Source organism: Saccopteryx leptura, chromosome 3 (assembly GCF_036850995.1).
Source record: "Saccopteryx leptura isolate mSacLep1 chromosome 3, mSacLep1_pri_phased_curated, whole genome shotgun sequence".
In the NCBI taxonomy this organism is placed as follows: domain Eukaryota; kingdom Metazoa; phylum Chordata; class Mammalia; order Chiroptera; family Emballonuridae; genus Saccopteryx; species Saccopteryx leptura.
In genome coordinates this window covers 130,447,592-130,475,371 of record NC_089505.1, presented here as the reverse complement: position 1 = coordinate 130,475,371, position 27,780 = coordinate 130,447,592, and the positions used below count along the sequence as shown (strand labels likewise).

Below are 27,780 nucleotides of genomic sequence, written 5' to 3'. Positions count from 1 at the left end.
GGAAATGCAAATGAAAACATCTACAACCACTGTATAAGACTCACCCAGTTTTTAGACCCCAAATTTTTCAACAAAGGGTGAGTTTTATACATGGGAAAATACGGTAACAGGCAACAATCGAGTAAATGCTATTATTGTCACTGTTTTACTAAAGAGTACTCAGGTGATTTAGGTTAATCAGAATTCCAACACTGATTATCTAGCTCCAGAGTCCACACTACGGTTTTAAATTTCTTAGCGAAACTGCTGACTCTCCAAGCCTCAGTTTTCTTGTCTATGAAATGGTGTTATAATATCTGCCCTGCAAGGGCGTTAGGAGAATCTGAGGTTGCTTCTGAAAAGCACCTGCTGCAGAGCCAGCAGCCCGGTGGATGGCGTGGTGTGGTGTGGCCACAGTGGTCACGGTGGCGGAGACGAGGGTGATGGTGCTGACGGGCTCTCCGGTTCGACAAGACGACTTCCATTGCTAGAGAAAAAGGGACTGAGTAGACAGAAGCTGCATTCTCTTCTTTAAAAAACAAAACAAAATCATCTAACACCTGTAAAACCTGTCTCTGTTGAATTTAGAATGCTGGCTTTGATTTCTCTCACTGCTCCTTCATGCAGCTGGGCTCTCATATTAAAAAAAAAAAAAAAATGAAGAAATTAAAATGGCCACATTGGCAAAAACATTTACATCATACGGTGTAGGGTGAAAGCAATAAAGTGGCTCAAAGAAGTTATTCAAGCCTTCTATTTTCAATGTTCAGTAAATTGCACTTTAAATAAAACTGTCAGAAACCCGAAGGACACTGAGAGACTGTTCTGTCTGGTGTGAGAGGGCAGCACAGAGGGCAGGAAGCCTTCCCAATAAGGGCACTCTGTGGTCGAATTTTCCAGCGTGCTGGCAGCCGGGCTCGAGTGAACTTTCCCTCTGCTTGCCCCAAGTCTCGGTGCCAAATGAGCACGGGAGATGGCGTCTGGGAGGCCAGTCTGGGGTAGCTTGAGGACTGGCCCTGTGCAGAGATCATAAATTCTGGCTTCAGGCCCTTCACTCCGGACTGTTAACTCAGTCAAACCTGAGTGCCTTTGCTGGGACCTCACCTGCATTTTGAACTTGGCCTCTCAGGCGATGATATGGCTCATTTTTCTTCTGAGGTCCTCTCTTCCACCGTAATATGCCATTAACCAGCAACATCTTAGTATCTTGATGAAATCTTGCCCCCATTGTGGTTAGGAATTGGGGGGGGGGGGATTTTGGTTTTCTGAGACATCATAAACCTCATTTATTTGACATAAATAGCTCTCAGCCCTTGTTTTCCGCCATGCCAGAGGGTTTCCATACAGGCCCAGGCCTGAAGTGGGGGGTATGAGGTTGCAAAATACAGATTTCTAATGCACCATCTCCCTGTATATTCAGAAGCTATTCTGAACCATAACAATGCAAATGTGTGTTGATGAGTTGCTTTCACTGGCTTGCAGGACCTTTCCCATGCAGCCTCAACCCCATTTCTCACTCCTCCCCATCTCCCATTTCCACCTCAATCCCCACTTTGGAAATCCACACCTGCCAGGCTCTCTCAGGCCCCAGGTTTTATAACTGTCCTTGCTACCTATAATGCCCCACCCCCCACCTTGTTGATGGTCAAGCTCCTATTTGTTCCTCATAGCTGGCTTTTTCCAGGAAGGTCTTTGTGCTCCGCAGCCCTGGTTAGTCTTGCCCTCTGCGTGCCCTGCTGCTGCCCATCACTACAGTGACTGTGGGGCGCTGTCGTTGTCAGTTTACTTGCCCATCTTTTCCATAAGGCTGGGGACCACATCCGGGTAAGCCCGAGTCTGTCTATTCATTTATGTTACTCACAGTAGGCATGCAACAAAATAGTTGGATGAATTTGGGGAAAGACATGAAACTCTGTGATTAGAGACAAGGCACACTGTAGAATAGAGTTCCTCTGAAAACATCACTGGCTTTAGTGTCAGGGCTGGGTTCCGGCCTTGGGTCAGATGCTCACCAGCTCTGTGGCCTGAGCAAGCTTCGGGAAACTCTGGTCCCTGGATTTGCCCCCATCTTCAAGGATGTTGGATGGATAAGTTTGTAAACTGTAATTTTATGTTCACTTTATTAAAGATGACGCTGCCCACATGGATGGCCATCACCTAGGGGATAATATTAATTATCTTCCTGCTTGGGAAGGAACTTGGTTATGCTAATGTGTGCTGGGGGGAGGGCTTTTACACCAAAACCTTTTAAAAGGAGGAGCTAGGAGGCCATTTTAAGAGAGACCACATTGTTGCAGAGAGGGAGGAGGCCACATGGAGGGAGGGGCAGAGGCAGCCAAAAGGGAGGCATGCAGAGGGAACTGAGTGAGGCTATTAGGCCTTTGATTCTAGGAAACACCTGGAAAGAATGGGTTTTGGTGCCCGTGTGTTTGTTTTTGCTTGTTGGCCAGTACAAGTCTAGAATAAAGGAAAATGGCCCACCATTTCTTGGCTCCGTGGCTTCATTACCGTCTGCCCGAATCAAATGCGAACCAGCATGGGCCAAGTGGCTGTGATGGTGGCCGCGGCTACTGGCCTTACAAAGGGCATATCTTAGAAGCCTACTGTGAGTATTACAGTAATTGAAATAAAATATGCATGTTGCTGTGCTCAGTGCCTGAAACACAATAACATAGTGAGATGTAACATAGTGAGATATAACATAATGAGAATTCAAGGCAACTTTCATATTTTTTTATCTGGAATTACTCCTAATTTTTCCTCAGCTCCCTCCATCCATAAATATATCCAAATGCTTTCTTATCAGCTCATTGCAAATCAAAAGAATACATATTGTCAATCTATGCTGTCTGTGCCTAGGCATAACGATAGAAACATGAGTAAAAAAAGAAAAAAATACAGTCTGGTCCATGCCCCTGAGGACCTCACAGTGTGAATAATATGGGCAATGCAGACACATAGATAGGTAATTTTAATAAAATTAAATAAATGAGAAAATAGAGATAAGCAAAGATGCTATAGAACAGTGGTCCCCAACCTTTTTTGGGCCACGGACCGGTTTAATATCAGAAAATATTTTCACAGATCGGCCTTTATGGTGGGACGGATAAATGTACAAAATAAAATTATGCAACCGGCGTAAAAACTAGTATTTTTAAATATAATTGTCAAACTTACGAGACAAGTGTCAAGAGTGAGTCTTAGACAGATGTAACAGAGGGAATCTGGTCATTTTTTAAAAATAAAACATCGTTCAGACTTAAATATAAATAAAACGGAAATGATGTAAGTTATTTATTCTTTCTTTGCAGACCGGTACCAAACGGCCCATGGACCGGTACCGGTCCGCGGCCTAGGGGTTGGGGACCACTGCTATAGAGCATGGGACAGGTGCCCTTAGCTTCACCTAGGTACTGGAAGGAGCTTCTGGAAGGGATTGATGAATCAGTTAAATCTCAAAGGATTGAAAAAGATTAGCCACATAAATAAAAATGGAAAAAAGGCCTTCCAGGCAGTGGGAACAGCATGAGCTAATGCACAGAGGCAAGTTCAGTTTCACTGGAGGGGCATGTTAGAGGCAGGAAGGGTGGGAAATGAAGCTGGAGATGGAGGCAGGAGAAGAGCAAAGGGCTGTATGTGTACAGCCAAGGAGCACGCAATTTATTATCAGAGTACTGGGGAACCGCTGAAGGGTTTAATAGGAGTGACATGGTCAGAACTGCATTTTAGGTGTGTCATTGACATGAACCTAACTGGTAGCTCTCTAAGAAAGCCCTTTTGAAGAATATCTCTTCTAGGTTTTAGATCCAGAAATCCATTTGTTCATTTTATTCAGTATTTGGAATATATTGATTGAGTACTTACTAGGGCTAAAGCATATGCTTGAGCCCATGGGCTCTCCAAAGGTGTGTTTTTCTACCTGCTGTCAGGAAGTTCATAGACTCTTCAGGAAGATGGGGCATCTACTTGAGTGATTGTAATAAGACACAGAAAGGGGCAAGAACCGTAAGACCAAAAGAGATTTTCAGATGAAATGCTCTCAGACATTGTTTCTTAATTTATTTCCTTGGGCTCACTATACAGTAAGAATTCAAGGTGATTCATAAAATAGGAACTCCCCAGAGATCCCATGTCAGTGGGGTGGGTGCAGGGGTCCTACGGCATTTCCAGTGCACAGCCAGGTGTAAGCACCGTGGCCAGAAGTCTGGGGAGGGAGAGGTTAAGTTCCAAAGGGGCCAGAGATGAAGGGGCTTCGTGGAGTGGAAGCCTTTGAACTGTACCTGAAAGGGTGAGTAGAATTTGGACGGTAGGTGTCTGACAAGTACATTCCAGGAGGCCGATGCAGCACAGGCTGTGGTGGGATGCGGGAAATGAAGGCATCATTTAACCCCAGGCGTCCTGCACAAATGCAACCTAAGGAGGTGTGTAGTGTTGGTTTCGGACCAGATCAAGGAGGCAAAGGACTTGATACCTTCACTGATACGTAGTGATGAAACATGGCTATATTTTCAAAAATGGAATGACACACCTGGAACTATATTTTAAAGCCATCAGCTCAGTGAAGAAATGTTTGCACGAGGCCAAGTCACCAGTTAGAAAATGATTGAATGAAATCTAAGTAGATGACCAGGTGGACATGAAATAACCATAGTAAAAGCTTCTGTTTGTTATGCTTGGAGTTAGAATCACTGGTTTTGTTGGTGGTGGTGGTTTGTTTGTTTATTCTTCTTCTTTAAACCTTTAAAGAACCGCAGGAAATGGAAAGGAACAAGTCGGTGATCCCTTACCCGCAGTGCCAAAATGCAGTAAGCTCCAAAAACTACACTTTTTTTTTTTTATATATAACTGTTTTGGTTTCAAAGCCCACCTGAAATGGCCTGAGATATTTCGTGGTCTCAATCCTACATCAGAAGAACAGGAACGTGTTTTACTACAGAAATAGTCTCACGTTTGATCCTAGCATGCTGCCTCAGACCACATAGGTAGAATTTGTCATATGTTACCTTTCTAAAATGGGAAAACTTCTGAATTCCAAAGTTCATCTGGCCCAAGCATTTTGTATGGGGATTATAGATAGAATTAGGGTAGTTTTTGTATATAAATGTTGAAACTGAATCTTAGAGAACCTGAAGGGAGAGGAAGAACTGAAGCCTGACCCCAGGGAAGGGGAGGCGTGGGAGGACGGGTTGTAGAGCGGGATGGCTGGGTTGTGCAGAGGGGTGGCTAACACGCAGGTTTTCATGCTGGACACTGGGCGGATGGTGCCAAATACTTAGGGATTCTTGGATGAAGGTTAATGGCTCTGTAATTAGTGGTGGGTGGGCAGAAAAGCCTCAGGAAGGAAAGGGTGTAGGCAGGTGTAGGCAGGAAAGTGGCAGAGTGATAAGGTATTAAATTCACTAAAAGGCTCTCTGCCCCAAAATATTGTCTTACTGCCCTTTAAAGGCAATTGAGATTCCCAATTCTTTCTTTGAGTGAAAGCTTTGAAGGCACTGAGCGGAGAATGGCTTTCTTTCTCCCATGTCATTTGCTTTATGCTTCACTCTGCTCACCTATAAACGCAACGAGCCTCCATTCCTCCATGCATTTGCCTATACTGTTCCTTCTGCCTAAAATGACTTTATAGCCTCAGTCTCTCGCCAATGAAAACCCACTTATTCTTCAAACTCACTTCCTTTGGAAAGGATTGCCTGAATGGGCCAAGGCAAACTATTTTTTACGGTATTTTTATTGATCCCACACATAGGCATTGATTAGGTAATTGTTCACATAAGCGCCTTTACTAAGCATGGATCAAATATTTTGACTTGCTTTGCTTAGCTGGCCAAGATATCAGCTGAAGATAAAGTAATATAAAGATTGTGTCTTAGTGGGGTAGACGAATCAGTAAATCATTTTGGTTGTTGTTTTAGATTTTTTTTATTTATTGATTTTTGGAGGGGTGGGGTGAGAAAGACGGGGAAGAAGAAGGAAGCATCTTCTTGTAGTAGCTGCTTCCTGCATGTATTACACCTTGGCTAGACAAGCCCAGGGATTTGAACTGGCGACCTCAGCATTCCAGGTTGATGATTTAACCACTATACCACCACAGATCAGGCAGTAAACAGTCATAAATTACAGCGTGATAAGCATTGAGAAAGAAGTAAGCTGAGGGAGGCACTTGACCCAGACTGGAAGAAGCCAGGAGTTTGGGGGATACAGGTTACTTAGTGTGTCACTCTCCTGCTCACAGAGGCTTCCCAATGACTACTGAATAAAATCATAATTCCTGCACTTGGACTCGGAGTTCCTGCATGCCCCTGCTCTGATTATTCCAGCCCTTACACACTGCAAAGGAGAAGTCACCTCGGATGCATTCCAGGTGCAAATAAAGAAGTGGAAGAAAGTTGAAACGGTTAGAATTCCAGGCACAGGTACTTTTAACTAGGCACAAAAGTATGGGAGGAAGGGAAGAGAGTTGATATATCCCAGAGAGTGATGGTGGCGATTGTCCATGGTTTCTAATCTGGGTGCATGAGGAAATGAAGACAGCAGAGAATAGAAGACAGGAAAGAAGTATTGAGACTCAGGGGTTAATTCGACGGGGCCAAAGATTTACTGGAGTTGGGCTAACAGAATAGGCAAGGGAGGTGGGTGAGGTAGGAGGTTGTGATGCAAGAGCAGGATCCTTGAAACTGATACGCTAGAACAGGGGTCAGGAAGCTTTTTGGCTGAGAGAGCCATGAACGCCACATATTTTAAAATGTAATTCTGTGAGCGCCATACAACGACCCGTGTACATTACACATTATCTAATAAAAATTTGGTGTTGTCCTGGAGGACAGTTGTGATTGGCTCCAGCCACCCACAACCATGAACATGAGCGGTAGGAAACGAATGGATTGTAATACATGAGAATGTTTTATATTTTTAATGTTATTACTATTTTTATTAAAGATTTGTCTGTGAGCCAGATGCAGCCATCAAAAAGAGCCACATCTGGCTCACAAGCCATAGGTTCCCGATCCCTGTGCTGGAGGGTCCAGTTACCGGCAATGACAAACTCTGAGATGTAGCCATGGACACTTGTGGCTGAGGTGGGGGGGAAGATACAATCATCAGGAATGAAATCAGGAATGAAACCAGGGTGTTAGAAGGATGAGCAATATGGAGTCTAAATTGCTCATTGTCGTGGGAGTGGGATTGGGGGGAGAGGCGTGAGGAAAGCACTAAATCCTCGATAAATAGAGAGCAACCGGGAATGTTGTCAATGACTGTGGGAGGGAGCCGTGAGGTTAGTGTGGTATATTGTTAGTAGGAGCTGGCATTTCCGAGGAAGGAGAAATGGCACACGAGGGACAGAGGGGCGCTGAGAGAGCACTTGTCCACCTCCGGCCCAGAGGTGAGGAGTGTGGAAGACAACAGCCGCCCTTGGGAAAGCCTCTGGGCAGCTGGTGGTCGTGGGGCTGCCCGCTGGAGTCAGAGCCAGGAGGCAGGCACAGGCATGAAGAGCTTGAGGACATGCGGAATTTTGATAACCACTGACTGGGAGTTTCAGATTGCTCAGTGGAAGGGTTGGGGAAGGGAGAAGGGAGAGCAAGAAATGGGGTTCAATTGGGCATATTAGAGAGATCTGTGGGAGACAAGGAGCTGTGTTAGTGGGCTAGCTTGGCTTTCCCAATGGTGACCAAGATGAATGGGATATAACAAATCCGCTGGCCTGGTGTTTGAGGGACAGAATCATTGGCTAACTGTTCCCACCATTAAGGACTGGGGGCTTAGACAGCTTTAATCCATGATGCAGGGGCTGTTGTGAGGGAGGCATGGCGGTCTCATTAGGACCATGCAGAACTCTGTGGGCTGCCTTTAAGTAAGCAGTGGGCAGTTTTGTGGGAGTACCAGAGATTTTACTGGTAGAATGGTATCTTTTAGACGCCTCTCTCTGGTATGCTGCCTATGGGATTGCAACTGGAGGAGGGGCAGTTCTACCAAGAGCACTGGTCGGGCACCAGACACTTAGCAGGCTTGGTGCACACTTACCTGAAGCCTTACGTTAGCCCCATGTGCTTGGGCGTTCTTAGCCCCATTCTGCAGGTGCAAAGAGATTTAGTAGCTTGCTCAAGGTCACACCCCTGACAGCTTGGATTCTTGCCCATACCTAACATGAAGGATGGAAAACGGTACTGATTTGACCTGAGCACCGTTCATGGGTAATGCCCTGAGCAGTTACTGAGTCTCGCACCTTTATGATGTAAGCCTTTAACCGTTCTCTCCTGTGCCCGTTCAGAGGGCAGGGGGGAGAATTTCCAATGGCACTTCTATGCTCTGTTGTTCCTACCCCTTCCTGGGGGCTTCAGAATTAATCGCTGGTACCAGGAACATGACTGTTTTGCCATTGCTGTGGCTTTTGGAGCAGTGACGTTTGGATCGAAGCCCTTTTATTCCTGAAGGATGACTCAGATGCTATTTTTAATGGCCTTTTATTCCTTTCCATCTTAGGTAGGATTTGACAGCTATTACGGCCTCCCTTTCTGGGCTTGTAATTTCTTGGCTTCTGCTGCCTTCTCTGTGCTTTGGATTTTGAGCTTGCATTTTTCTCAAGGCTCTTACATTGGCTGACCAGGAGAAAAATGTTTGGCATGTGATAAACTGTTGCCATTGTCTCCCCCCCCCACCCCCCATGAAAAGCAATATTCAGCCGTTTGCAGAAAATAAAAAATGAGTTGACTTTTTAAATCGAGAAATCTGCATCAAAATAGTGTCTTCTCGCTTTAGAACCTATGTATACTTTTATGACATCTTTCAGCTCCTGAATTGCTACTAATTTATTGAGCACCTGCAGTTTTTGCTCACTGCAGCTGGTGGTGTGGTGTGATGTGTGCTGTTGTAGGTGTGAGCCCAGTGAGCCGGGACATGGGAGAGAGTTACCAAGCAGCCTGCCACATCAGGGCAGGCCAGGGAGGGTGGAGACCCTATCTGCACCATATTTTATAAACCAGAAGTCAGGACACGTGATTTGACACAGAATTTATGCTCATTTGCAGGTTCATTTGGGAAGGGTATAACACTAAATTATGTTTTATCTAGCTCTGCATTTTCTTATTACCTTTTAAATTACATTAAATCAGAACAACCTTGAAAGTCTAAGATGCATGGTCACATTAGCAATTATTTTATTAAAAATCTAAAACTATCCTAATTATAGTAGAGCTCATGTTTTGCTCATCTCAGAATAAATTACCAAAAGTCTAAGAGACTATTTTAAAAGTAAATGTAAATTGGTTTCCTGGGGTTTTTATTTGTTTGTTTAAAAGATGTGATTAGGCCTTGGTCCATGGCTCATTGGATAGAGTGTTGGCCTGGTAATATAAATATTCTGAGTTCGATTCCCAGTCAGAGCACACAAGAGAAACAACTATCTGCTTCTCCCCCTTTTCTCCTCCTCCCCTTGCCTCTCCTCCCCCTTTTCTCCCCTCCCCTCCCCTCCCTCTTCCCCTTTTCTCCCTCTCCCCCTTCCCACAGTCAGTAGTTTGATTGGTTCAAGCATGCCCCTGGGTACTGAGGATAGCTTGATTTGTTCAGGTACTAAAAATAGCTTGGTACTCGAGCATTGGCCACAGACCAGCCCCAGATGGGGTTGCTGGGTTTGGTGCATGTGGGAGTCTGCCTCATTATCTCCCCTCCTCTCACCTAAGGAAAAAAAAAAGATATGATTAGAGGTAGATTATACATAATTTGTAGAGAAAGTGTGACATATGCAAAATTAACTATGAGATGTTTATGAGGTGGAGCTAAATTTGTAAGTAAGGTAATAGTAGCAGAATAGTTAAGACCGGTCCCAGAGACTTGGGTTCAAATTCCTGTAGCACTTTCTAACTGTGTAAACTGGAAAAGTCACTCAGACCTGGGGCAGCCATGCTTCCTGCTTTGCAGGTTATTGTGGAGACTAAGATGTACATAATGGTTGCTACTAAGGATGCTGAGGATAGAAAAAACAGAAAGTGATTAATTCTCAAACTAGTGAAGGAGAAAAGTACTTTCCAAACAGCTAGAATTATATTATTTACACTCATTTGATCAAGTATTCGCTTATTTTTAAAAATGGGAGCCCCCCAAAATTTCTAGACCCACTAACAAATTTTGGGGTTTAAGGAGTCCAAGATAGAGCATGAGTTCTGTTCTGGACCCTGATTGTATGAGTTTGAAGCTCAGGTTTGACCCTTCCTTGCGGTGACCTTGGACAAGTTACTTAGGCTCTAGGTGCCTCACTCCATCTCCTGTTGGGTACCTTGGGAAAACACTGGGTTTGACATAAGGCTTAAATAAAGTAAGTGTTTAGAATAATGCCTGTGTAAAGCCAGTAGCCACGGCCACCATCACAGCCACCTGGCCCATGCAGGTTCACATTAGATTCAGACAGTTGGTAATGAAACAACGGAGCCAAGAACTGGTGGGCCGTTACCTTTAATTCTAGCTTGTACCCGGCGGGCAAGTAAAAACACACACTGGGCTCCAAAACCCACTCATTCAGTGCTCACAAAGCTACGGACTTATCTGAGTTTCCTAGAAACAAAGGTTTCTAGCTTATTAGCTTTATTCACCTCTGTTCCCCATCTCCTTCTCTCTGCACAAACTGGCTTCTCCTTCAACACTCCGCCATCTTGGCTGCTTCTCCTGGCCTCCTCCACGTGGCCTCTCTCTGCTCTCCTCTCTGCTCTCTCTAATGCTAATCTCAGGAACCGAGAGAGAGCAAGTTCCAGGTCTGCCCACTTTATAGTCTAGAAACCAAAACCTTTAATCCAATATACAAACAAGGAAGTCTCTGATACAAAGTCACTTATCTGAGGCATAATGGGATTCCTCATGAGAGTGTACCACCCCACATCAGAAAGGGCGGGAAAGGCTTAGTCCCAAAATCAAGCCCCAAGCTACAAGGATCCTGCCTGCCCACATCCCGTCCCCAACACACATTAATATAATCATGTCTTTCCCAAGCAAGAAGGGCAACCAATACCATCACCTGGGCGACGGGCTTCCATGTGGGCAGCGCCATCTTTAACAAAGTGAACATAATATATTTTATCTGCCCAACAGCCTGACACATGGTAATGTTGCATAAGACTTTTATACATCAAATAGACATACAGTACCTACTTTTCAATTATTATTACTATTCCTGCTGTTCCTTAGATTCCTATATAACAAATATTAAATAAGAGGTCTCTGTTTGGCTCAGTCTTTTCCTCCTAGTTTGGCTAAAAACATTCATGTAAATAAAACAATACTACATTTAAAGAACTAGAATTTAGACTTGTAACTATTTCACACAGGTCTCCCTGTTCTGTAATACCAATGGCTTTGTTTCTCTTGGCTGGTTGCTCCTTTCTTGGTTAATTTCCATATCAAAGAGAGAAACGCCTTTTGTTTAGAGGACACCACTGTCTTTTATCTTCGGTTGTTCCCACAATATCTCTGGAATCACTGTGACCTTTGCTTCCAGATCTGGTATTTGCAACTTGCTCAGTCCAGATCAGAAGTGCCCAGGCTATCTATCTTCCAGGGGTTATCTTCTGTTACTGTAACAATTAGATCATTTGCTCCTGTGTGCATGCTAAGATACCCTTAGGAAAAAAGAATTTAAATTCTGTAGTTACAGTTCATGAATTATGTGAACCTGCTCATATTTCTAAAATGTTCACCCACTGATTCATTCATTCATCAAACATGCTGTAAGCCCCAGGGCTAGCACTCAAAGTGGCATGATAAATAAGGCGCTGTCCCTGTCTTGAAGGGATGCTGAAAGACTTGTAAATCAAGGGTTCATTCGTTTACCAAATTTTTAAGTGAGCACTGCACTGTGAGCCAAGCATGCTTCTAGGTGCTGGCGCTAGGGCAGTGAACAAATCCTGACCCAAGCGCCTGTTGTCATGGAGTTTACATTATGTTGGATGAAGAGAGATAGAATGACGGGTGCTGATGGAAAGGTAGTATAAGGGAAGGCAAACCAGGATGCATTATTCAGTGTTGTGTTTTATAGATAAACAAATCTGTTGCTGTCAGTTTGAGAAAAAAGATTTATAATAGGTTATTTCAAAATTTCCAGAAGGAATGGGGGTGAGCTTTCATGCCCTAGCTAAGGAAAAGCCCAGTATCCACAGGATATTGCTATAGCGGGAACCCACTGATCTGCCCAGTGCATAGCTTGGAAACATCTACCACAGCCATCACCCAGCAGGTGCAGCTCCTCCCCCTGAGTGGCTATACCCTCCTATCTCCCATGGATACCTCTGCTTGGCAGAATTCTGGCTGAAAGAAAGAGTACCTGGGAAATGTAGTTCTGAGCATACCCAGCTCTGTGTTAGACGTGTTCACTAGAAAGTGAAGGGAGCCAGTCTGCTCTCAGGCTAAGGTAGGCAGAGTGAAGAGGACTTGATGTTTTATGCCAAGTGGTCACAAAAGGTAAGTCCTTTAGAAATTGTATGTAGCTGATGGAAATAGCTACTGTATGGCCAGTATTCATGGCTGCCATCAAAGCCGCCTGGCCTGTGCAGGTTCACATTTTATTCAGACAGGCGGTAATGAAACAACGGAGCCAAGAACTGGTGGGCAATTACATTTTAATCCTAGCTCGCATCCAGTGGGTGAGAAATACACACAGTGGGAAAACACTTCCCTTTCCATTCAGGGCTCCCAAAGCCACTGACCTATCTGAGTTTCCTAGAATCAAAGGTTTCTACCTCACCAGGCTTATTCACCTCTGTAAAGCCAGTATCCACGGCCAGGGCTGGAACCACCATCAAAGCAGCCTGGCCCATGCAGGTTCGCATTGGATTCGGACTGTCGGTAAAGAAACAATGGAGCCACAAACTGGTGGGCCATAGTCTTTAATTCTAGCTTGCACCCGGCGGGCAAGTAAAAATACACACTGGGCTCCAAAATCCAGTCACATTCAGTGCTCACAAAGCCACTGACTTATCCGAGTTTCCTAGAATCAAAGGTTTCTAGCTCACCAGACTTATTCACCTCTGTTCCCCATCTCCTTTCTTATCCCAAATATAAACTCTACACAAACTGGCATCTCACTCAGCACTCCACCATCTTGGCTGCTTCTCCTGGCCTCCTCCACGTGGCCTTTCTCTGCTCTCCTCTGCTCTCTCTTCTAATGATAATCTCAGGAACCAAGAGCACAAGCTCCCACTTCGTCCCCATTTTATAGTGTAGCTTCACAACCTCTAATCCAATATACAAAGTAGGGAAGTCTCTAATACAAAGTCACTTCTCTGAGGCATGATTGGATTGTACCACCCCACATCAAAAAGGGTAGGAAAGGCTTAATCCCAAAACCAAGCCCCAGGCTACAAGGATCCTGCCTGCCCAGAGACACACATTAATATCACCTGGGTAACGCCATCTTTAACAAAGTGAGCATAATACATTTTATCTGCCCAACAACCTCTGTTCCCCATCTCCTTCTCTCTGCACAAACTGGCTTCTCCTTCAGCACTCCGCCATCTTGGCTGCTTTTCCTCTACAATGTTAATTTCAGGAACTGAGCGAGAGAGTGAGCCTCTGGTCTGTCCCATTTTATAGTATAGAAGTCAAAACCTTTAAGCCAATATACAAATAAGGAAGTCTCTGATACAAAGTCACTTATCTGAGGCATAAGTGGGATTCCTCATAAGAGAGCACCCCCCCCCCCATCATGCAACAATCAAGGGTGTGGGGGAAAGCTTAGTTTTGAAAAGATCTTAGTATTAAAAGGGCAGGAAAGACTTAGGCTCTCATCTTCTTTAGTTATTAGAGAAATGCAAATCAAAACTGCAATGAGATACCACCTCACACATGTTAGATTAGCTATTATTAACAAGACAGGTAATAGCAAATGTTGGAGAGGCTGTGGAGAAAAAGGAACCCTCATACACTGTTGGTGGGAATGTCAAGTAGTACAACCATTATGGAAGAAAGTATGGTGGTTCCTCAAAAAACTGAAAATAGAACTACCTTATGACCCAGCAATCCCTCTACTGGGTATATACCCCAAAAACTCAGAAACATTGATACGTAAAGACACATGCAGCCCCATGTTCATTGCAGCATTGTTCACAGTGGCCAAGACATGGAAACAACCAAAAATCCCATCAATAGATGGCTGGATAAAGAAGATGTGGCACATATACACTATGGAATACTACTCAGCCATAAGAAATGATGACATCGGAACATTTACAGCAAAATGGTGGGATCTTGATAACGTTATACGAAGTGAAATAAGTAAATCAGAAAAAACCAGGAACTGCATTATTCCATACGTAGGTGGGACATAAAAGTGAGACTAAGAGACATTGATAAGAGCGTGGTGGTTACAGGGGGAGGGGGGAGAGGGAGAGGGAAAGGGGGAGGGGGAGGGGCACAAAGAAAAGTAGATAGAAGGTGACAGAGGACAATCGGACTTTGGGTGATGGGTATGCAACATAATTGAACGACAAGATAACCTGGATATGTTATCTTTGTTTTTTTATTTTTAATTTTTATTTTTTTGTATTTTTATGAAGCTGGAAATAGGGAGAGACAGTCAGACAGACTCCCGCATGCGCCCGACTGGGATCCACCCGGCACGCCCACCAGGGGCGAAGCTCTGCCCACCAGGGGGCGATGCTCTGCCTCTCCAGGGCATCGCTCTGCCGCGACCAGAGCCACTCTAGCACCTGGGGCAGAGGCCAAGGAGCCATCCCCAGCGCCTGAGCCATCTTTGCTCCAATGGAGCCTTGGCTGTGGGAGGGGAAGAGAGAGAGAGGAAGGAGGGGGTGGGGGTGGAGAAGCAAATGGGTGCTTCTCCTGTGTGCCCTGGCCGGGAATCGAACCCGGGTCCCCCACACGCCGGGCTGACGCTCTACCGCTGAGCCAACAGGCCAGGGCCTTTATCTTTGAATATATGTATCCTGATTTATTGATGTCGCCCCATTAAAAAAATAAAATTATTAAAAAGAACAAAAACAAACAAACTAAGCCTTAGTTTATAATGACTTTGCCGGCTTACAGCCTGTCTCCCACACCCAATGCAAACTATAAGTGAGCAAACATATATATCATATTTACAAACGTATTTAACCGACAGCTACCCACCCCCACACCCTAAATAATAAGTTGTAAAGATCTATTGTGCCTGGCCCTGGCAGGTTGGCTCAGCGGTAGAGCGTCGGCCTGGCATGCGGGGGACCCAGGTTCGATTCCCGGCTAGGGCACATAGGAGAAGCGCCCATTTGCTTCTCCACCCCCCCCCCCACCTTCCTCTCTGTCTCTCTCTTCCCCTCCCGCAGCCAAGGCTCCATTGGAGCAAAGATGGCCCGGGCGCTGGGGATGGCTCCTTGGCCTCTGCCCCAGGTGCTAGAGTGGCTCTGGTCACGGCATAGCGACGCCCCGGAGGGGCAGAGCATCGCCCCCTGGTGGGCAGAGCGTCGCCCCTGGTGGGCGTGCTGGGTGGATCCCGGTCGGGCACATGCAGGAGTCTGTCTGACTGTCTCTCCCCGTTTCCAGCTTCAGAAAAATAAAAATAAAATAAAATAAATTAAAAAAAAAAAAAAGATAAGATCTATTGCGCCTGACCTGTGGTGGTGCAGTGGATAAAGCATCGACCTGGAATGCTGAGGTTACTGGTTTGAAACCCTGGGCTTGCCTGTTCAAGGCACATATGGGAGTTGATGCTTCCTGCTCCTCCCCCACCTTCTCTCTCTCTCTCTCTCTCTCTCTCTCTCTCTTTCTCTTTCCCCCTCTCTCTTCCCCTCTCTCTCCTCTCCAAAATGAATTAAAAAAAATTTTTTTTAATTTGTGATAAAAAAAGGTCTATTGTTTTCCCACATAAGAACTCTGGAAGTTGGCTGATAGACTCAGAGTTTAGACTCCACTGTTTCGTCAGGAACCCAGGTTTCTCCCACTCGCTGCTCTTCCATCCGTAGTATGTGCCTGAAAAGCCAGTGGACACGGCCACCATCACAGCCACCTGGCCCATGCAGGTTCTCATAGAATTCGGACAGACGGTAATGAAACAACGGAGCCAAGAACTGGTGAGCCATTAGCTTTAATCCTAGCTTGCACCCGGTGGGCAAGTAAAAACACACACTGGGCTCCAAAACCCACTCATTCAGTGCTCACAAAGCTACTGACTTATTCGAGTTTCCTAGAATCAAATGTTTCTAGCTCACCAACCTTTTTCACCTCTGTTCCCCATCTCCTTCTCTCTGCACAAACTGGCTTCTCCTTCAGCATTCCTCCATCTTGGCTGCCTTTCCTCTCCCCCACGTGGCCTCTCTCTGCTCTCCTCTCTCCTCTAATGCTAATCTCAGGAACTGAGAGAGCAAGCTCCCAGTCTGCCCCACTTTATAGTATAGAAATCAAAACCTTTAATCCAATATACAAACAAGGAAGTCTCTGATACAAAGTCACTTATCTGAGGCAAAATGGGATTCCTCATGTGAGTGCACCACCCCACATCATGCAATCAGTCAAGGGGGTGGGGAAAAGTTTAGTCTTAAAATTAAGCCTTAGGCCCGTGATGGAGAACCTTTTTATAATAACCGCCCACTTTTGCAGTGCTGGTCAACCTGGTCCCTCCCGCCCACTAGTGGGTGTTCCAGCTCTCATGGTGGGCAGTAGTGGAGCAACCATATGGCACTGCGATTGGCCCACCATGAAAGCTGGAACACCCACTAGTGGGCGGGAGGTACCAGGTTGACCAGCACTGCAAAAGTGGGCGGTTATTATAAAAAGGTTCGCCATCACGGCCTTAGGCTATAACCACCCTGCCTGCTTACAGCCCGTCCCCCACACTCAATGCAAACTATAAGCGAGCAAACATATATATCATATTTAAAACTTATTTGACCAACAGTGCCTTTATCTGTGTGCTTACCAAATGACTGCTGGACTCAATGGCCCCCAAAGATGTCCACGCTCTGATCCCTGGAACCTGTAAATACATCACCTTACAAGGCAGAGGTTCTGTGCTGATGTCATTAAGTTATGGATCTTGAGATGCTGAAGATATCACAGGTTATCTGAGTGGGCCCAATATGGTCATATGGGTCCTTATAATGGAAAGGGAAGGTGTGGTGGGTGGAGATTAGAGAAGGAGAGATGACTGTGGGAGCAGAGGTTGGTGATGGGTGACCACAGCCAAAGAATGAAAGTAGCCTCTCAAAGCTGGAAAGTAGAAGAAAAATGGATTCTCCTCTAGAACTTTCAGAAGGCTCACTGCCCTCCTGTCACCTTGATGTAGCCCAGTGAGACCCATTTGTTTTTTCATGAGTTTATTTGAGCCCAGCTGACGATATATGCCAGGAAGCAAGATTTCAAATGCTCTCAGTAAGATCTATTTTGGACTCTGACCTCCAGAAATGTAAGAAAATAAATATTTTTATGTTAGCTTTTAGGCTTTTCTGGATTTGTAGTAACTCATTACAGAAACAGTGGAACACTGACACAGACCTCCAGGGGTTCCATCTCTATTCAGGAGTATATTCAGCTGAGCTTCTCTGGAAAATGGACCTAGTGGTCACTGCTCTCCAGAAGTAAGGCCAGGAAATTCATTTTCTGTCTAGGCCCATAAGAGTTTGTTACTAAAGAAGGGAGGGAAATGGAATTTGGGTAGGCAACTAGAATCTCTGATAAGGAGACCTAAACATATAGCCGAGGTATGTAAGAGAACAGCCCTGTGGACCTCTGTGTGTGTGTGTGGGGGGGGGGGGGGGGGGAGGGGGAGGGGAGGGGGGAGGGTCGTCCAAGAAACAAAGTAAACCAGTAGACACTGGTGAAAGGGATGACAGAAATAAGCACAAGAAATATGCAAGCACACGGAGGGCCATCTAATTGTCTTGGTGGGTGCGGCTGGTCATAAAGTCCTGGAAAACATGCCCATCCCCTTGTTCAAGGCCAGGCCTTCCACCTTTACTCAAACACGCCCTTCCTCATTGCCTGGGGGACTTGGCTCCATTAATCATTTTCTCTCTTTAGTCTCTCCACGGTTCCTTCCCATCAACCTATAAACATGCCCAAATTACTCCCACCTGTAAAAAGTGAAAACCTTCAGTTGACCCTGAATTTCCTTCTTATTACTCCCCTCTTCTTCCTTCGTCCTGGCAGCTTTCAAAAAGACAAGTTTTGGTCATTTTTAAATTTTTTTTTACCCCTTCACCTTCCACTCACTCTGGAGCCTACTGCAATTTTACGTTTGCCATGACCTTGTTTTGCATTGTTCATGAAATGCTTTCCATCTTAACAGATCCCATCTTTCTCTTACAGGACTTCTCTGCTCTCCTTGCCACTGTTGGACACTTATTCCTCATGCGTCCTGCCCACCCCATTTCTTTCTCCCCCGATTAACCTCCTACCTCTTTGTTTCTTCCCGAGCTTTGTTGCTGGCCTTGCTGTTGTCCCAGGTCTCTGATCTCCCCACACATTCTCCTGAGTGATCCCATCCAGTCCTATGGCCTCAACAACCACCTAGAATAATAAGACCTAAAATTTGACAAGTACTTACTATGTCTTCTGAGTGCTTCGCGTACACATATTAACTGAATCCTCTTAACAACTTGTCAGATGAACTCAATAAGAGTCTAGAAGCTATGCTAGAAATAAGTCATAGAGATTTATTCATGGGTCTTGGAGTTTGCAGACTGGAATCACAGGTTGGCAAAAACCCAGAAGTGTTCCAAAGAAGAAAGAAATGTTAAAAGTTCTTTTAGCAAAAAGTACATTCTGGCCTGACCAGGTGGTGGCGCAGTGAATAGAGCGTTGGACTGGGATGCAGAAGACCCAGGTTCGAGACCCCAAGGTCACCAGCTTGAGCGTGGGCTCATCTGGTTTAAGCAAAGCTCACCAGCTTGAGCCCAAGGTCACTGGCTCAAGCAAGGGGTTACTCGGTCTGCTGAAGGCCCGCGGTCAAGGCACATATGAGAAGCAATCAATGAATAACTAAGGTGTTGCAACGCGCAACAAAAAACTAATGATTGATGCTTCTTATCTCTCTTCGTTCCTGTCTATCTGTCCCTGTCTATCCCTCTCTCTGACTCTCTGTCTCAAAAAAAAAAAAAAAAAGCACATTCTGGAGAATGATTCATCCTGCAATCTTAGTCCTAAGATTGGTCCGAGATGGTTATCCGTCAGATGACAGGCAGGCAAGATGATGGATGCCCAGTGGTCCAGAAGGTGGGTGCTGGGAGGTCTGGTCACATCCCAGTGGTCCGGATAATGGGTGTCAGGTGAAAATATGTTAATCCTTCAGGAGGTGGTAATCATACGAGTCCTTTGGTGGGTAATTAGAGAGGTACCTGGACATCCAGATCTCTGTCCAGGAATTGACACAAGATTGAAAAGTTCAACAAAACCTCAGCTTCCAGGCTAGTTAGAACAAGAATGAAGTCTCCTCATACCTCAAGCTTCATGCTGATAATTTTAGAAGCTTGGTTAAAGTGACATCTTATATATTTCTTGTCTTTATTCTTTCCTCATTTCTTCCTTTTGATCTGGGTCTTTATTTCAGAAAACATCATAGATCAAACAAAACATGTCAAAGTTTCTTGCCTGGATTCATCATATCCTTCGGGGTGAGAGTGGGGGTGGGGTTATGTGCCAGAGACTTGCTTGGTATCTATGGGTCTTATAACCAGCCAAGATTTATGCTGACTTTAGGTTGGACTAAGCATTAGGAAAGGCCTAATTATTTTTTAAGTCACTTTTAGTAGAAGGACTAGTTGCCCAATATGGTGAATGTATCTTGCTGTCATAGTAAGAGCTGGTGCATACCTTGTTGTTGTTTTTTAATGTGAGCATAGCAAAAAAAAAGTCTTATAAATAATCATAAGAAATATTTGCAAGGTAATAATCATGTCAACTTGAAAGATTTTTTTAATTTTAAGAACAACAGAGCTGAACCAACTAGATAGTAATTCTCCTAACCATGGAGCAGAGTCTCTCAGGGATTTTACCTGTTCCTGCATATGTCCTCAAAGAGAGGTTCTAGTTCCAGCTTCACTGGGTGTACAGATACAGTAATACCTTGGTTTTTGTGGACTTCGGTTATTGTCGGTTTTGGTTTTCATATATTTTTTCTGCAAAAAATTTGTCTTGGATTTTGTCAGTGTGCCAATGTGACCTCACTGCTAATTTCACAAAAACAAAGGGTGACCCATGCGTTCTCCTGTTTAGTGTGGCGTTGTTTCTCATTGTGTGAGCATCACCCCGTGCGTCTAGCCAAACACTTCCTTTGCTTTCCAGTGTTTTTGTGCTTTTTCTTTATTGATTGTGAGTGCTAATACTACAATTACATGTAAGTGATTACTGCGTACAGTAATTGAATTTACATTGATTCATTTGAAAATACTTGCCTCGGTTTTCGTCGGTTTGAATTTCACTGATTGCTATCGAACAGATTAACAGATTATTGACAAAAACCAAGGTATCGCTGTACAACATTCTGTTCTCATGATGGCACGGGTGCCACCTGGAGATACAGTGATACCTAAAGCCACTAGATTTTATAAGACAACTTTCCTTCTTGGAGACACTGTGATGTTTATGAAAGTTAAGCTCTGTTGACTGCCATTGAGAGCCTGTTGAGTAAACTTAAAGCTTCAGTCTGAGCAATGCCTTTGGTTTCCAAGGGAGGCACAAAAATAACTGTTAAGTGACAAACCAATGGAAAACACATCTAATCCACTGTGTTTTCATACAGGAGAGGTTAGCAAGAGAGAAGACTAAAGGGCAAATACATCCTTGAACCCATGAGTATTGAATAGCACAGCTCCCTAACCACCCTGGGGGTGGCCAAGGCCAGAGGCTTGTACCACATAGCCATTGTGTTCCATTAGAGGCTACCCAATACATTCCACGTCTTCTTCTCTAGTCTCTCTCAAACTTATGAGAACATTTTTAAAAATTTATTTTTTTATTTAGACATTTAATTTTAACAGGGTGACACTGGTCAACTAGAGTACATAGATTTAGAGAAAATATCTTCACATCATTTGGACAGTCTATTAGGTTGTATACCCATCACCCAAAGTCAAATCATCCTTTATCACCTTATATTTGTTTCTCCTTATGCCCCTCCCCCTCCCCCTGGTAACCATTACACTCTTAACTATGTCCATGAGTCTCAATTTTGTGTCCCACCTATGTATGGAATCATACAGTTCTTAACTTTTTCTGATTTACTTATTTCACTCCGTATAATGTTATCAAGGTCCATTCATGTTGTCGTAAGTGGCACTATGTCATCATTTCCTATGGCTGAGTAGTATAAGAACATTTTAAGGTTAAAACAGAATTACATAGATGGCTAGTCATTTCCGCTACCATTCTCATACGAGTCTCATTGTTCACAGTGGAAAGAGGCTGAAGAGGGTAGAAGTCCGTATCTAGGAGCTAACCATACTAACCCATCCCGGGTTTGTGCAGATTGTCTACTTGCTCTGGGGCTTTTGGCAGGATTCTATTTGTTGTCTCTGAGGCTGCTTGAACAGGAGCATTCTAGGAAAAGGAGAAACTGTGACCAGTTGTTTCCATGGTATTGTTAGTAGGCCATTTGTCAGGTGTTTTTAATATACTATCAGCTGAACTTCAAGTTGAACTTTGATGTCATTGTTCTATAATCAGTTTTGGTAAGGCTTTTCAGTCAGTCCCTTGGTGGGTGGGGCACAGGGGAGAAACCTACCAAGGTGAACCCAAAGTACTTATGGGTATTTAACCATAAATGCAACCCTTACTTTGGTTTGTATGTTAAGCTAAAGTAAAAGCCCACTGAATAAAAACATTTTCATTGAAATAATAGCAAAATGAAATAAGCAGAAACATAAACAGTTATTTAGTTAACACTCTAATGTTGGCTTCAAGACTACTACAGCAGTCTAGAGATCTTTGGGGATCCGCCCTTTTTAAATGAGAAATGTGCATCTATAAGTCAACTGTTTTTGAAATTTTTAAAATATATTTATTGATTTGAGAGAGAGAGAAAATGAGAGAAACATCGATTTGTTATTCCACTCACTTATGCATTCCTTGGTTGATTTTTGTATGTGCTCTGACTGGGATTCAAACCCGCAACCTGGGTGTGTTGGGATGATGCTCTAACCAGCTAAACTACCCGGCTAGGGCCTGAATCAACACCTTTTAACTTAGCAGCACAAGGATTTGTCAACAAAAACTGATATGGCCCTTTCCTTCTGGGTTGCAGAGAATCATTGTTTAGATGTCAGTTCTAGTCTACATAGTGTCCAAATTAGAGAGAATGTTGTTTTAGTTCAATAGTCTGGGGATTTTTATTATTATTGAAGAATTCCTCTACAAACTTGAACTGTTTCAAATCTTCTATAAAAGAGTTTTATAGTATTACATTATATCTCCTTTTACTAATATTGAATACTTCTGACAGGAAATCAATTTCATAGGTCTCCCAGTAATTATCTCAAATGGAGACAAGCTATGTTGTCCAAAAGGAGAGGAACGTAAATGCATTAGTATAATCAGCAGAGCCTTTAGCCAGGATAGATTGAGACTCTCAGTAAATTTTGCCAGTTGAGTGTTTATTATTCCATTTGTCCTTTCTACCAGCCCAAAAGACTGGGGGTAGCAGACACAGTGGAAGTGCTGTAAAAACAGCCCAATTTTACAAACATGTTCTACTATTTGTCCTATAAAAAGAGCTCCCCTGTCACTAAGTAGTTCTAGGGGGAAACCCCACGCAGGGTTCTGTAAGCATTTTGCCACTGCTGTGGTTGTCGCTCTTCCACATGGGAGAGCTTCCGCCCAGTGAGAACACGTGCTCATCATTGCTAACACAGTCCTGTTCCCTGAAACTTGAGGCGATCTGTGTGTATTTGGATTATATTTTGATTATGTTTGTATATTTGGATTATATTTGTGATGAATAAGACATTTCTTATACATGTTTGTGGCAGTTTTTGAAGAGGAGGTTCCAGAAATACTGATGGCCCCTTTGAGTAATTTACTGGTGCCCTAATGAGTGAACTCACAAAGAGAATCAGTCAAAACTCTTTCTCGAATTTCTTCTGCTAAAACTAGTTTCTTATGTGGTCCACACCAGAGACCCAATTCTTTATGGTATTTACAGCCAACTTCCAGCCATTTTCCCTTCCTTTTCAGTTAAGGAGACTCGTCGCTGGCTTTTTTGTATTCCAGAAATTCCATTTGGAACACGCTGAACCTGCTAACTGTGGCTTCTGCATTTGCCTCGCACCAATTTTGCAGCGTGATCTGACATCTCACTTCCTTTTGTTAATTTCAATCTTTCATGGGTCTAGGAATCTTTATAATAAATAAGTAAAGCTTTGGGGAATTTCATAGCATCTAACCAACTTTTTACATAAGTACTATTTTTTATGGGTTTTCAAGATGAGGTTTAAAAAACCCTCTCTGGGCCCTGGCCAGTTGGCTCAGTGGTAGAGCGTCGGCCTGGCGTGCAGGAGTCCAGGGTTCGATTCCCGGCCAGGGCACACAGGAGAAGCGCCCATCTGCTTCTCCACCCCTCCCCCTCTCCTTCCTCTCTGTCTCTCTCTTCCCCTCCCGCAGCCAAGGCTCCATTGGAGCAAAGTTGGCCCGGGCGCTGAGGATGGCTCCATGGCCTCTGCCTCAGGCTCTAGAATGGCCCTGGTTGCAACAGAGCAACACCCCAGATGGGCAGAGTATTGCCCCCTGGTGGGCATGCCGGGTGGATCCCGGTCGGGCACATGTGGGAGTCTGTCTGGCTGCCTCCCCGTTTCCAACTTCAGAAAAATACAAAAAAAAAAAAAACCCAAAAACCCTCTCTGTTTCCACAGCATTTCCAAGTCATGAGCAAGTCCAAAGGCATAGTATCTACTATTTGAACCCATATTGGCTGTTTTATGCTTTGCTAATATACAAGGTCTGGTAAAAACAAGTAATTCAGCTTGTTGAGCAGACTTAGCTTGTGGGAGTGGCTTAGCTCAGTGACCTCAACCTGGGAGGTTTGACTGGTATCCAGCTTGATAATGTCCTAAACATTTAAACTACAAACCATTTGCAAACCAGATAACTTCATTGTTTTCCAAAGGATTTTCCCTTTAAGTCAACTCAGGATTGAGTTGGTCAGTAAAATACTATCATGATCAGACTTAGCAGCCCAGGGTAAGCAAGGTTGCCAGGTTCAACGTGCTATATTTAGCAATAGTAACATTATAAGGTACAGACAATATTGAAGTTTTCTAAGAGGTTAGTCTACTCACAGACTAATGTTGGGTATGATGTGAATTTCAACAAAGTCTTTATATTGTAGTATGAGGTACAAACGCAGTCGAAGGGGAAACCTAATCTCTGCATTAGCATGGCTGTAACTGCAGTACCACTCAAGGGGGCAGGCAGGGGTCCCTTAACCACAGACTCTTGGCTCAGAGATCTAAGTTGATCACCATGTTTTTGAGCAGGCATGCCTGAAGTGTTTCCTTGTCTTTCATGTACAAAAGGGAAAAACAGAGAAACATGATTGGAATGTCTTAGGCAGGAGGAGATGAAGACAAATGTTTTAGTCTCTTTTTTGTCCAGTTTAAAAGTTCAGGACTTTTAGCTTTTAAAAGAGCATATAGAGGTTGCACTATTAAAGAGAAATTTGGAGTCTAGTGAGAAGCAGGGAGGTAGGCAGACAGACTCCCGCATGTACCCAACTAGGATCCACCTGGCGTGCCCACTAAGGGGTGATGCTCTGCCCATCTGGGGCATTGCTCCGTTGCAACCAGAGCCACTTTAGTGCCTGAGGTGGAGGCCATGGAGTCATTCTCAGCACTTGGGCCAACATTGCCTCAATGGAGCCTTGGCTGCAGGAGGAGAAGAAAGAGATAGAAAGGAAGGAGAGGGGGAGGGGTGGAGAAGCAGATGGGCGCTTCTCCTGTGTGCCCTGGCCGGGAATCAAACCCGGGACTTCCACACACCAGGCTGATACTCTACCACTGAGCCAAATGGCCTGCCCCCCGCCCAATTCTCTTAATTGCCTTTTATTGGTAGGTAGAGGGAAAGGTTGAATATTTTTTATTTGTTCAGGATCTAATAAGAGACCTTGATTAGAGATCATGTGGCTCAAATATTAAAACAACAAGGAGGCCAATTGTCATTTTCCTTTGGACACTTTATATCTTCTCTTTGCTAACTAAGATAACCAATGGAGGCCCTCAGCTAAGCCAGTTTCTCAGAAGAAAAAATAACAAGTCATACATGTATTGTATCAAAGTAGAATTATTAGAAAATAAAGTATCTTGACTATCTGCCTTCAAAATTGGGGAAAAGTAAGTCGGGCTTTCTATATATCCTGGGGCATAACGGTCAGGGATCCTGTCATTGATTCCAAGTGAAGGCAAACAAAAATTTACTGTCAGGATGCGCTGGTATACTAAAGCTTTCTTTAGTATACATGACATAGATGGACAACAGAGAAGTGGGAGCTGTTTGTAGGAGTATTTAAGAGCAGAGTGTGAAGAGTGGGTACTACTGAATGCCCAGGAATCACTCTCTTATTTATTACTCTTAGGTCCTGAACAAACCTGCATCCTCTCCTCTGTGGTTTTCTCACAGTCAGGATAGAAGTAGTACATGGGCTAGTACAAGGCACAATTAGCTGTTTAGAAATTCATTCATCAATTATAGGTTTGATGCAAAGACTCAACAATTAAAGGTTATTGTATAATATCGGGAAGAGGCTTCAAAGGATCTGGGGCTGATGCTTGGACCATCCAAACTATCCTCAATGCACTGTACCAACACTTGAACCATTTCATAGTGAGGAGTATAAGGTTCAGAGAAGTGAAATAAATTGTTCAAAGACACACAGCTAGAAAATAGAAAAGCTGAGCTTCTTACACAGAGCTGGTTCCATGCTCAGAACTAGCATCTACCACATATCAACATCTGTTTTGCTTCTTGTTCAATTTCCCTCCCTTCCTAAATCTTCAGAGAACAGGTGTGAGTCGACTGTAAACAGTGAGAAAAGGTCATCCAACATTCCCTCAGCTGGCAAAATCAGAATTCACTGGCATGGAGACTGTATACATGAAATTAAGAACTTTAGAATGATCAGGGCTCATGCTTTTGAAGTATGAGAAGGAGGCTCTTTTCAAATGGCTCCATCAAGCCTGGAACAGGTAGCTCAGTCGGTTAGAGGGTCAACAGAGTTGTTTCAGGGCAACCAATTAATCCACAACTAAGTGGAACAACAAATGATATGCCCCCCTCCCTCCCTCTCTTCTGCTTCCTCTCCCCCTTCTTTCTCTGACTCTCTAAAATCAATGAATAAATTTTAAAAATTTAAGAAAGAAATGGCTCTATTATATGTCCTTTTGCACTCTACCTCCTATGAAGACAAAAGATGACAAAATGAACTTACAAGAATAATTTATATCTAGTGAGAGAAAGTGGGAGCAGAGCCTAATTCTACCTACCTGGACCACCAACTCACTTTATATTCCTGGGCACGCCCCTTCCTCTGCCCCAAGGGTTGGGCTGCTGTTACTACCAGTATTTTCATATACTGAATTTGAACTGAATTTAGAAGGAAAAACACAGTCTTCCAAGGGGAGTCAAAAATACAGGAGGATCATCTAGCCTCTTACAAATATCTTTCACTGCTTACTGTGATAGATACTTTATAGATGATGACCCTCATCCTTCTATCACTTGGCAATTTATTTTTAAGATGAGACAACACTGCGAATACCGAGTTTCCCCAAGTATTTCCTCAGATGATAAAGAGCAAAGTCAGAATTTGAACACTGACTTGCCTAGTTCCAAAGTTTGCTCTTTTCCCATCCCACAGTGTAAGTTCAACTGCAAAGCTACAAAGAGCTAGGCAAGGCCCTGGCCGGTTGGCTCAGTGCTAGAGCATCAGCCTGGCATACAGGAGTCCCGGGTTTGATTCCCGGCCAGGGAACACAGGAGAAGCGCCCATCTGCTTCTCCACCCCTCCCCCTCTCCTCCCTCTCTGTCTCTCTCTTCCCCTCCTGCAGCCAAGGCTCCATTGAAGCAAAGTTTGCCCGGGCGCTGAGGATGGCTCTGTGGCCTCTGCCTCAGGCGCTAGAATGGCTCTGATTGCAACAGAGCGATGCCCAAGATGGGCAGAGCATCGCCCCCTGGTGGGTGTGCTGGGTGGATCCCGGTCGGGCGCATGCAGGAGTCTGTCTGACTGCCTCCCCGTTTCCAACTTCAGAAAAATACAAAAAAAAAAAAAAAAGAGCTAGGCAAGCACCAAAGAGACAGGGAAGAAGTCAGCTCTACCGGCCATCCTCAGGGGAATGGAGAAGGTAGGCATTGAGGTTGCATAAAAAGCAGTTAAAAGAGATGGTGGGGTGCATTTTGTGGAGGAGCATCCAGGGAAAGTCAGAGTGATGGAGTGTCTAGGCAAACTTGTAAATAATCCTGTTCAGTTCAAGGGTAGTTGTTGAGCTATGGCTGGAGACCATAATTCAGCATCTTGGAGAGTATAATTCTACATTGTGAAGAACCTTGAATGCCAGTCCAAAGGATTTAGGACTTAATTTATGTAGTCAGGAGGAAGCCATCACAGGTTTGTATCAAGAGATGTTTCAGCAATCATTAATAGTATCTTGTTTATAAGTGTTTATATATTGTGAAGAAATTAAACATATCTGAAGTGTTTCAAAAAGGATAAATTATTTTCATTCCCTCTCACCTAGACAGTAGCAGTACTGGCTGATCTCACTTAGTAGATAGGCAATGACACTACACTAGCGCTTAGAACCCCTTAGCATGCACAGTGAAGTCAGCTAATCACGCTGCTTTTTCTCCTCAAAT

General features: G+C 44.1%; 1 protein-coding gene across 2 annotated transcripts in view; it reads left to right on the top strand.

Annotated features, from left to right (window-relative positions):
• Positions 1-27,780, top strand: part of FYB2 (FYN binding protein 2) — a 115,597-nt gene that overhangs the window by 13,969 nt on the left and 73,848 nt on the right. The gene's annotated exons all lie outside the window — the stretch shown is intronic.